The sequence below is a fragment of the Lissotriton helveticus genome, chromosome 1_1, assembly GCF_964261635.1.
Source record: "Lissotriton helveticus chromosome 1_1, aLisHel1.1, whole genome shotgun sequence".
NCBI classification, from domain to species: Eukaryota; Metazoa; Chordata; class Amphibia; order Caudata; family Salamandridae; genus Lissotriton; species Lissotriton helveticus.
The window spans coordinates 875,048,209-875,060,427 of record NC_136057.1 but is presented as its reverse complement, the minus strand read 5'-3'; positions in this window follow the sequence as shown (position 1 = coordinate 875,060,427).

Genomic DNA, 12,219 nt, shown 5'->3' with positions numbered 1-12,219 from the left:
CAAAATCCACCAATCACTGTTACTGCTTCATGAACACAGAAACTCCACAGTTTTTTTTTCATTTTACACTCTCATTTTTTCAACTGCCATTTCATTGCCACACTTCATCTGACTGCAGGAGAACCTTCTCTCACCATGTTTTCTGTCTGGATTGTTGGTCATAGTTATATTCACTGGGCTCAAAGGTACGTTGAAAGCAGGAATTTACCTAACCTCAATTTACAAGATGTGGAAATTAAGTGGTTTGGCCACAGAGGATTAAAATGTCACCAATTGATACCATTGGTGAAAACCTTTATGCATTTGCCAAAACCTGACCTGTTAATTGTGCACTGTGGAGGTAATGATTTGGGCACTTTGACTGGGGTAGGTCTGGAAATGCTTTTAAAGGACACCTTTGAGCAATTGATGGCACTTTTTCCTCAGACTGCCTTGGTATATTCAAATATATGCCAAAGACAGAAATGGAGGTGGTCGAACCAATTGTGTCCACAAATTGAGAAATCGAGGAAGCATGTAAACAAATCTGTTTCAGCTTACATGAGAGACCATGGAATGGGCTCCCTGTACAACAATAACTTGCGTTACTACATGCAAGATATCTACAGAGGAGATGGAGTTCACTTCTCAGATGAGGGCAACAGAATTTTCAGTACCCCCCCTGGAAAATTGGGGGGGGTTCGTCCAGGGGGGGTCGAGAAAAAAGGGGGGTCCCAAAACGTGTTTTTAACATTGAGTTTTCCATAGGGCGGTTGGCCTCACTTTTAGCCCGAACGGCTGAATGGATTTGCATGAAACTTGGCAAAATTGTAGGGACTGGTAGCCCGATGTGCCTTTTGTAGGTCTCAATATATGTGCTCCAGTGGATTTTGAGAAATTAACGTTTAAAAAAAGATATATATCTGTAAGCGCGCTCTGGGCAGCGCTCCGGTCCACGGACCTTACGCGTAACGGAACTTCGCGTAGCGAAGCTGATTGGTTCTCCGGTGTCTGTCAAAATTCTAAACAGTCCGGAGCGGCCGCCATCTTGTCTCTCTGTAGGATTGAGAGACAAGAGGAGGCCAAAACAAAGGGGGAAATAACCATAAGGGGGCATACTAGATCCTCCCTGACCCCCTAGGTTTAATGTGGAGGTTTTAAAAGGACCCCGCGGGGCAAAAAAAACAAAAAAAAAATTTTGTTTTTTTTGCGTGGGTAGCGCCCGGTCCGCGAACCGGGAAGCGTTCTGGGCAGCGTACTGCAATGAAAAATGAATGATAGACTTTTCAAATGCTGTATGTTAATTGATTGTTGGTTTTGTTTATTATTTTTTATTTTTTTATTTTTTAAGCATTTTTTTTATTGTGATTGTGTTTCATAATTTATTAAACTTTCTAACATTTCATTGTCAGAAATTTCATAATTATCATTGAATATACATTGTAGTCTCTGAGGGTGTAAAATGTCCTCATTTTCAAGGAGGTTATCTACTGCTTGCACACATTGCAGTAGTTCTTTGTCCCAAGTTTCATCGAAAAATTCAATATCATTTTCATCAATGATTTCTTGGCTGCTCTCTTGCAGGACAATTTGAAATTCAACTTTCTGTTCGCCTTCCATTTTGCCTGAAATTTAGATTAAAAAAATATATATTAGTAGAGATAGGGCACTGTTGGGATTAATTTTAGATAGGCAGTTTTTATCAGTGAATTTATCTTTGGGGAGTGTATAGTATCAGAGTGGAAGTAGGAATATAAAAAAAGTGTATGTGATTTAACGTAAGTAATTTCATAATTATACAAGAGAAACCTAACTCCATCCATAACTATAACAGAGAAGTCTATCTAAATCTATAAGTACTACAGAGGGATAGTATATAACTATCAGAAAAAGTTTACCATATTAACTTATAGTGCACAATATACTTCAGTTTTAAAAATAAAAACTTACCTTTAGAAAGAAGTTGAAGGAGTTAGTGAAAATACTATTGAAATGTACACCTAGAAGTAGTAGTCAAAATGGCTGTGTTTTCTTCTCTTCCTTTATATATATTCAGGTATATAACCAATGAAATGTCAGGTAAAAAAAGTAGAAAATGAAAGTAACATTTTCATTGGTTGTCAATTCCAACACTTCAGATGTGTTTTGTGAAGTAATTTACCTCAGGGTATTTAGAGAGGTCTACAGGCTAAATGGCTCAATGGAATTCCAACCAAATTTGTGAAAATGGTAGGGATTGGTATGTAGTATGAGCTAATCTATATTTGGTGAAATTGTCTCCAGTGGCTTTTCTGTGAACTACTTTCCCACCTTTTTTGATGGTGCGCTTCCCAGGGAGCGACCCGGTACGCGAACCGTTGAGCGCCCCGGTTCGCGAACCTTAAGCGTTCCGGGAGTCCACCATTTTGTGTTTCGGTCGAATTAAGATACAAGATGGAGGGCAAATAATGTTCAGAATGGGTAGAAGGGGGCACGGTAGAGTTATCTTGACCCCCTAGGTTTTCTGAGGGTGGCTGAGGAGGCTTATATGTGCGAAAAAAAACATTTTTAAAAAAAAATTCCCGAGGTTAGCTCCCGGTTTGCGTACCGGGTAGCGCCCCAGGGAGCGTACTTTGTTGAAAATTAGTGAAAAATGTTAGAGTAAAATAATAATTGTGAGTGATCAGATGTAGGGTAGCTCTGAGAAGGGTTTATGGTACATTTAGGTACTTATAAGTAGGTACCAATGCACATTCTTAAATTCAGAGTGAAAATTCTGTTGCCCTCATCTGAGAAGTGAACTCCATCTCCTCTGTAGATATCTTGCATGTAGTAACGCAAGTTATTGTTGTACAGGGAGCCCATTCCATGGTCTCTCATGTAAGCTGAAAACAGATTTGTTTACATGCTTCCTCGACTTCTCAATTTGTGGACAAAATTGGTTTGACCACCTCCATTTCTGTCTTTGGCATATATTTGAATATACCAAGGCAGTCTGAGGAAAAAGTGCCATTAATTGCTCAAAGGTGTCCTTTAAAAGCATTTCCAGACCTACACCAGTCAAAGTGCCCAAGTCATTACCTCCACAGTGCACAATTAACAGGTCAGGTTTGGGCAAATGCATAAAGGTTTTCACCAATGGTATCAATTGGTGACATTTTAATCCTCTGTGGCCAAACCACTTAATTTCCACATCTTGTAAATTGAGGTTAGGTAAATTCCTGTTTTCAGCGTACCTTTGAGCCCAGTGAATATAACTATGTCCAACAATCCAGACAGAAAACATGGTGAGAGAAGTTCTCCTGCAGTCAGATGAAGTGTGGCAATGAAATGGCAGTTGAAAAAATGAGAGTTTAAAATGAAAAAAACTGTGGAGTGTCTGTGTTCATGAAGCAGTAACAGTGATTGGTGGATTTTGATTGCTGAAAACAGAAAGTTAGGGTGCACGGATGAGTTATTTGAAAGATGTATTTTGAATGGTCAATAAAAAATCATTAAATGAAAGAATGCACTGGATATGCAGGTGCACTGAGAGTTCAGAGTTCAATTGCAACATTGTTGTGTGAACTTGCAAACACCAGAAGTCTTCCAAGAGGTGGTTGCCATGCAGAAAAGGCAGAAAGGGCAGAGGGGGGAAGGGTTTTCATTTGAAAAAAAGTGAGGGAAGAGTTTTGATTGGGTGACATGAGAGATATGTGTGAAGAATTACAGCATTTCTGTGCTTTTGATAGCTGCAGACTCTGGAGTGCATACCTTTTGCTCTGCTGAAGACAAATTGGTGTGTTTCTGAGACTGTTTTCAAACTCAAAGTATTTGCTAAGGTGAGAAAATATTTCTTTAATTTAGATAGAGAATAGTGTGCTTTAAGGAGAAAATTATGAATTATGTGGCGCAAATTGCTTGTAAATATGCTCCCACCTGTGCATGGAAAATTTAGATTTTGAATGTTTGTGTTACATAGCCATGTTAAAAGTGATACAAACATGCTGCAAAGGCAATCAAAAAACGCTTTTATGTGTCTTAAGGACATTTTAAGTAATTTTCCCATGTGCAGTGTTTTGAAATTATGATTTGAAAATCGTTTTTGGGGAAAAGGAATTGTTTTTAAATTTATGACAAGGACATAATGGTGTATGCTTCTTTATAAGGCAATTGACTGTCCCTGATGTTATTTTTCCCATTTTAATGTAAGACCTTTCTCTGTGGCGCAAGTTGCTTGTAAATATGCTCCCACCTGTGCATGGCAAATTTAGATTTTAAATGTTTGTGTTACATAGCCATGTTAAAAGTGACCCAACCATGCTGGAAAGGCAATAAAAAAACACTTTCATGTGTCTTAAGGACATTTTAAGTAATTTCCCTGTGGGCAGTGTTTTCAAATTATGAATTGAAAATCGTTTTTGAGGTAAAGGAATGTTGTTAAAATTTATGTGCGCCATATGCCCCCAAATTTCTTTTTCAAGGGTGCAGCAGGGTGTTATTGAGACACCCCTGCACTTTTGGAAAAATTCCTAATTTGCGATGAGCTAATTGCTAATCGCAAATTGCACCTTCTTTCATATGGGCATCCTGGCGCATGGAAATGAATGGGTAATTTGCAATTAGCAATTTGCTCATCGCAAATTTGGAATGGTAAAGAATCGCTATTTATTCCTTAAAATTCGCTATTTTGGAAATGCAAAATAGTTATATGATACATATGGCGGTTGATGTCTAACAAGATAAGAAGCTTAGGGATACATTTATGATGACTGGCGCAATGAAGTGGACATCACTTACTTCATTGGTAGAGCTTTACATGTATTATGTCCTCTGTATTCTTCATCAAGCGTAACTTTAATCTGCAATCCTGAGTAGGCCTCACCTTAAACAAACCTCTGGATAGGCCACATCTTATTGTCATCCTGAATTAATCATTTAAAATGCTAGGGACAGATTTATGATAGGTGTATGCCTCTTTTGCGCCACTTAGAAAACACTGTCCATGGGGAAATGACTTAAAATGTCCTTAAGACACATGAATGTGTTTTTTTAAAGCGTTTGCAATTTTTTTGGGTCACTTTTAACATGGCTATGTGACTCAAACAGTCAAAATCTAAATTCACCATGCACAGGTGGGAGCATATTTACAAGGAATGTGCTCCATGGGGAAAGGTCTTATAATGTAATATGGGAAAAATGACATCAGAGACACTGAAATGCCTTATAGAGAAGCATACACCATTATGTCCTTGTCATAAATTTGCAAACCATTACTTTTCCACAAAAACGATTTTCAAATCATAATTTGAAAACACTGCACATGTGGAAATGACTTAAAATGTCCTTAATTCAAAATTTGCTATTCCTTATTTTGCGATTGCACTGAAGGATTTGCAAATTTTGCGATTCCTTAAATGCAATGTATCAAACAAAAAATATGTAAAAAATGATATTAAGGATTTGGAAACTACCACCAACTTCTAGTTTGTGGTAATTTGCGAATTCTTTTCAAAAAGCATTTTTTTCCAAAAAACAAAAGGTGCCATATGACGCCAATACATGTCCTTAGGGCATGTATGTGTGCCATATGCCCCCAAATTTCTTTTTCAGGGGTGCAGCAGGGTGTTCTTGAGATACCCCTGCACGCTTGAAAAAATTCCTATTTTGTGATGAGCTAATTGCTAATCGCAAATTGCAACCTTCATTCCTATGAGCCTCCTAGCCCATGGAAATGAATGGGTAATTTGCAATTAGCAATTTGCTCATTGCAAATTAGGAATGGTAAAGAATCGCTATTTATTCCTTAAAATTTGCTATTTAGGAAATGCAAAATAGTTTGATGGTACATATGGTGGTTCATCTGTAACAAGATAAGAAGCTTACGGATACATTTATGATGACTGGCGCAATAAAGTGGACATTACTTACTTCATTGGTAGGCCTTTACATGTATTATCTCCTCTGTATTCTTCATCAAGCGTAACTTTAATCTGCAATCCTGAGTAGGCCTCACCTTAAACAAACCTTTGGATAGGCCACACCTTATTGTCATCCTGGATTAATCATTTAAAATGCTAGGGACAGATTTATGATAGGTGTATGCCTCTTTTGTGCCACTGTGCGTCACTTTTATGATGCAGCGGCGGTGCTAATTTGCAATTAGCAATTTGCTCATTGCAAATTAGGAATGGTAAAGAATTGCTATTTATTCCTTAAAATTTGCTATTTAGGAAATGCTAAATAGTTTGATGGTACATATGGTGGTTCATCTGTAACAAGATAAGAAGCTTAGGTAAACATTTATGATGACTGGCGCAATAAAGTGCACATTACTTACTTCATTGGTAGGCCTTTACATGTATTATCTCCTCTGTATTCTTCATCAAGCGTAACTTTAATCTGCAATCCTGAGTAGGCCTCTCCTTAAACAAACCTTTGGATAGGCCACACCTTATCGTCATCCTGGATTAATCATTTAAAATGCTAGGGACAGATTTATGATAGGTGTATGCCTCTTTTGTGCCACTGTGCGTCACTTTTATGATGCAGCGGCGGTGCAAAAGATTTGCTATGAGGCGACAAAATTACAAATTGATGCATTTAGGCAGATGTGTCATGGTGTAAAAAAAACTTACCACATGAAACCGATGCAGCAGTGATGCAAAAGATGCACCATGTCGCAAGACAGGCCTCACTTGGGGCCATATGTATCAAGCTAATTAGCATTCGCAAAGATCAAAATTCTACGAATTTCGGCCTTTGCGAATGTTAATTAGACAAATGGTATGTATCAAACAAGTTTGATGCAAAATAAGGAGTAGCAAAATTTGCTATTCCTTATTTTGCGATTGCACTGAAGGATTTGCAAATTTTGTGATTACTTAAATGCAATGTATCAAACAAAAAATATGTAAAAAATGACATTAAGGATTTGGAAACTATTGTGGTAAATTGGTGGTAATTTGTGAATTCTTTTCAAAAAGCTTTTTTTCAAAAAAACAAAAGGTCCCATATGACGCCAACACATGCCCTTAGGGCATGTATGTGTGCCATATGCCCCCAAATTTCTTTTTCAGGGGTGCAGCAGGGTGTTCTTGAGACACCCCTGCACCCTTGGAAAAATTCCTAATTTGTGATGAGCAAATTGCTAATCGCAAATTAAACCTTCATTCCTATGAGCCTCCTAGCCCATGGAAATGAATGGGTAACTTGCAATTAGCAATTTGCTCATTGCAAATTAGGAATGGTAAAGAATTGCTATTTATTCCTTAAAATTCGCTATTTAGGAAATGCAAAATAGTTTGATGGTACATATGGCGGTTCATCTGTAACAAGATAAGAAGCTTAGGGATAGATTTATGATGACTGGTGCATCACCAGGGATGTGTCAGTCATCCTGCGCCGCTGTTCCGCCACCCATGGTGTGCTGCATTTACAATGCGGGGCATCATGGGGCAAAAATGGCACAGATGCGTGACGTATCTGTGCTGTAAAGGTAGTGATTGCTGGAGTTGTATCGCAAGTGCGATGCAGCTCAAGCAAGGCTCAGGGGTGCCCCATCTCCACAATGTTGCGTCAAGACCTATGCCTGCTTAAAGCAGGCGCAGGGTTTTGACGAAGCTTTCTCCTATCTGATTGTAAATACGGCACACCATGGGTGGCAGAGTAGTGGTGCACGTTAACTGGTGCATGCCTGGGGATGTGCCATTTAACATAAATCTGCCCCTTTACATTTAAGTATGTGCAGGACACACAGAGTCGGTGAGGCTTATCCAAGGTTAAGAAGAGATGAGTCCTGTTCACTGAAAAATTAGACATAGTCTTCACCTGCTCAGCATTGCTGGACATGGCTAAATAATAGCTGCAAAATATTACTCTTGTTAAACAATTTTACTATTATAATCTCTGAGATTTGTCTCTTACTCTGCAACATCTCATTGTTGTTATCTTTCTTTAAAGATAAAGACAACATCAACATGAGCGACAATCTGCAATCAGTTGATTTTGACCTCATCATTGAACTTGTAATTGAAACATCAGTGGATGTTGATCCCTTGGATGATTTAAATCCTGAGGATGAAGAAGAGCGTGATGAGGATGCAGATTTGTCCGAATTATATGACATAGGGTGGGAAGCTGACCTGCTTGAGCCTATGGAAATATAAACATTTATTTTTAAAATTTATAATTAATAAAAAGTAAAAATGTAAACCGTTTAATTTAAAAATAAAGACACCTTCAAAAACAGGTTATGTGTAGTGTCTTCAATAAAATATTAAAATATGCTCATAAAATTAGATCAGATTCACATATAAAATAGCACAGGTAACATAAATATAAATGTCATTTCTTTTCTGCTATTTCTGTATTGTAAATTTGCCAAGGACTAAAAAATCTTCTATTTAAAATGTCAAGTAGTGTGTTAAGTTTTTGATCACTGTTATTGATTTACTGTTTGGTAATAATGGTTAATAACATTTTTTATTATATTTTACCACAGATTCAACTGCAGATCATTTCAAGATTTCACCATGCCAACAATAGAAAGACAGAGAAAGGCTGCAAAACGTCAAAGACAGCAGGTGAAACAAAATAAGCAGCAGTCCTCTAACAAAAAGATTTGTCAAGTCACGAAGAAAGCACCGGGTAAGAGCACAAAATATTTCATAAGAAATATGTGTAGTAAAAAAAATATTACTACAGAAAATGTTTCAGTCCATAAAACGAGAAGGAATTCAAATGGAAAGGAAAGGCCAATCAAAAATGTTACTGCTAGAGCAAGAGATAACTCTGTGCATGATAGTAGAAGGAAACAACAGTTTAGGGAGATTCGTAAACGAATGTTCCGCAACAGGATAATTGGCAATTTGTTAAAAAATATTAAGAAAGGTCAACAGAAACTGGTTTTTTATAAGAGAAAAAAAAAAGTTGAGAAAGTTATTGATCAGGCATTTGAAATTAAACGTAAGTTATTTATTTTGATAATCAATAGAATTAGGAAGCTAAACAAGGCAATTTATGATTTCAAAAGAAATAGTAGATGGAAGAGAATAGTTAATCGTAGTAATTTTTGTGAAGTTTTTTCTGGAGAATGGATGCATAGTTCAAGCTGTGAGGCATTTTTTAATGAGGAGAGTTATTTCCAGGATAATGATTTGGTGCATGCAGTTGACACCAGTGGTCGTGCTTATGAAGTGAAAGATGGTTGTCCAGTTGAAAAAGAAAAACTTGTGACAACAGAGACAGAAGAGGTGTTAGGTAATGAGGTTTTAGGAAGACGTGCTAAGGGTCCTGTCTACACCTGGAAGTGTAGTAGTATTTGTAGTGTGCGACAGGATTCCATCAATTTGCTTTGTGATTTTGTACGGTCATTTAATAAGAAAAGTTTGAAGCAGAAAATAAGGTTGTTGCAAGAATTAGATCCTTGCAGAGTGAGAGAAGTGACAGGTTTGCATGGTCATTCACTGGCTTGTCTTTCCAGGAGAGTATGCCAGAGTGTTTTTCATCATTTCAGGATGCTAGCAGTGCATCATTATAAAGTGAGGAAATTAGTTAGAATGTTGTATTATGCTAAGAGTCCAGCAATTATGCTTAAACAATTATGCGCTGCTCTTTTGCATGGTTCTGAAATAGATGTGAAGAATATATGTGAATGTTGAAATTGACCAAGAAGAAGAGGGTAATGTGGAAGATAGTGTACAGGTTTCCAGTACAGATAATTTTCAGAAGGAAATTGCGACGTTTCAGGTGAAATCAAGTGAGAGGCCTAATTTCACTTGTGTGTGTTGTCGACGCACTTATTATAAGAATCAGACTAAGTTAGTGGATTTATATGCAAAAAGTGAAAGGGAAAATAATAGTGAATGGAAGGATTTTGCAACATACTTGATGGTAGAAAATTGTTTTGATTTGGGATTCGATCAACGTGTGTGTACTTATTGTTGTTGCAAATTAAATCAAAACCAGATGCCTGCTAGAGCAGTTCATAATAATCTGGAATTGGTTGAGATTCCTTCTGAATAGAAGGATTTAAATACTTATGAATCTATTTTGATTCAAAGTATCCATCCCTTTCAGGCTATTGTAAGAATGGAGCCAAAGACAGGGAAATTGCCTCCATCAGATTTACAGAGAGGATTAAAGGGAAGAGTTGTTTATTTGCCTCTAGATTTGAAGAAAAACATTAACACAATTGGAGTAGAAAAAGTGGAAGAGGAACCTCTGGTTATCTTAGTTAATGGGGTTCCGACAAAGAATAAGAAAATATGGCAAGATTTAGTAGATGTTAGGAAAGTTAAAAAGGCAACATTGTATTTGAAAAAAAATAATAAATACTATAAGAATGTATATGTTGCAGAAGAGGAAGTAAGTGAGGAAGAGGATAGCGATTTGCGTGCTGGTCAAATTGAGAAAGTAGAACCCTCTACTAGTGAAGAAATATATGAACATTATAGTGTTCATCCTTTGCATTCCAAGGAAGTCATGGGGAATGCTATTGAGTTGTTTCAAATGAAACAAGCCAAAGGGAGTCCCATTAGTGTTTGGGAGGAAAGTTTGGAAACTCGGTGTTTCCCACAGCTTTTTCCAACAGGTCAGGGAGGAAGATATGATGAGCGACCTCATCAAATTCCTGCTTCTGAATACCGGACTTTGCGATTGTATGCAGGAGATGCTAGGTTTCGACAATGCATTCCTTATTTGTTTCATCTCCTGTTTGAAAGCGATCTGTCTGGACTGTCATATGCAGTGAACCACATCTTGAAAAGTGGTATACACATGCAAAACATCTCGGCAAGTGACTTTATGGATAAAGTCAATGTCCAAGACAGTATTTTGGATTCTCACCTGATTAATCTCATGGCGTGTCAGCGTGGTACTAATGAGTACTGGTACCGTCGTCATGGTGATTTAAAATGTATGCTGAGGAACTTAGGTACTCCCACATGGTTCCTCACTCTGAGCTGTGCCGAGTATGGCTGGGAAGACTTACTTGAATTTCTACGAGAGGCAAATGCTAACGTAGATAACATCGAATTCAAGACACCCGGAGAACTGGGCTCTTTGGATCCAGTCAATGTATGTAGGTACTTCAATCATAGATTTGAAGCTATGATGTCTTTCATCATGAATAAGAAGAATCCACCTCTTGGAGAGGTGTTGGATTTCTTCTGGAGAAAGGAGTACCAAGCAAGAGGTGCTCCTCATATACATATGTTGCTGTGGATCAAGGATGCACCTAAATTTGGAACGGATCCAGAAGACTCAGTGATGAGTTTCATCCAACAGTATTCTACGTGTGCTGTTCCAAACGCAAAGGAGAAGAAAAGCCTAAGAGAAAAAGTTCTGCGTTTCCAAAGCCATCGATGTAGAAAGTACTGCTGTCGTAAATTCCGAAACAAGGACAAGTTCTACACTAAATGTCGTTTCGGCTTTCCACGACCGGTGATTTCTAAAGGAAGAGTAAACAGTTTGATGTCTTCGCTGCGACACAATGTCATGAAGAAATCACCTAAAAACACATACAATTTGAAGAGGAACGAAGAGTCCAAGTACATCAATGACTACAACCCGGTGATTTTGTCCATGTGGAATGCTAACATGGATATACAGTTTGTGGCTGATAACTGTATGGCTGTGGCTCGGTATGTGACGTCTTACATCACCAAAAAAGAGAAGACAGAATTGAAGGATATGTGGGAGGACATTTCCCATGAAAAGAGCCTCAGCAAGAAGTTGTACAGTTTCAGTCTGAAGATGTTGTCGCATCGAGAAATCGGAGCGTACGAATGTTCTGACCGGTTGTCTTCAGCAAGTCTCTATGCCAAGTCCAGGAGTATCGTTTGGGCGAGTCTTGGTCTTGCTGCAACGCGTAATCGAGTTCTCAAACCTGTCCGGGAAATTGAGTATTTGGCGGAAAAGGAGCCAAACAGTACCGACATTTTGAAGACCAACATATTATCCAAATCGAAGCATTCACCTCGAGAATGTTTGTCTGTATGAGGTTCTTCAAAATTACATATTCAAGAGGAACATCAAAGAAGATACTGAGAAAGGAGTGTATGCTGTAATAGGAAGTGAGGGATGTCTGGTCAAGCAAAGAAAATGCCACTTGGTAAACCATCGAAAATTGAGTGGCGAATCTCCTGAAAAAAAGGAGTTTTTCTATTTAGCACTTTTGCAACTTTTCAAGCCTTGGCGTGCAGAAGAGGAACTGCTTGGAGATTTTCTCTGTTACGAAGACTCTTTCAATGCCGCCAAGGAGACCATAGAATGTCCTGC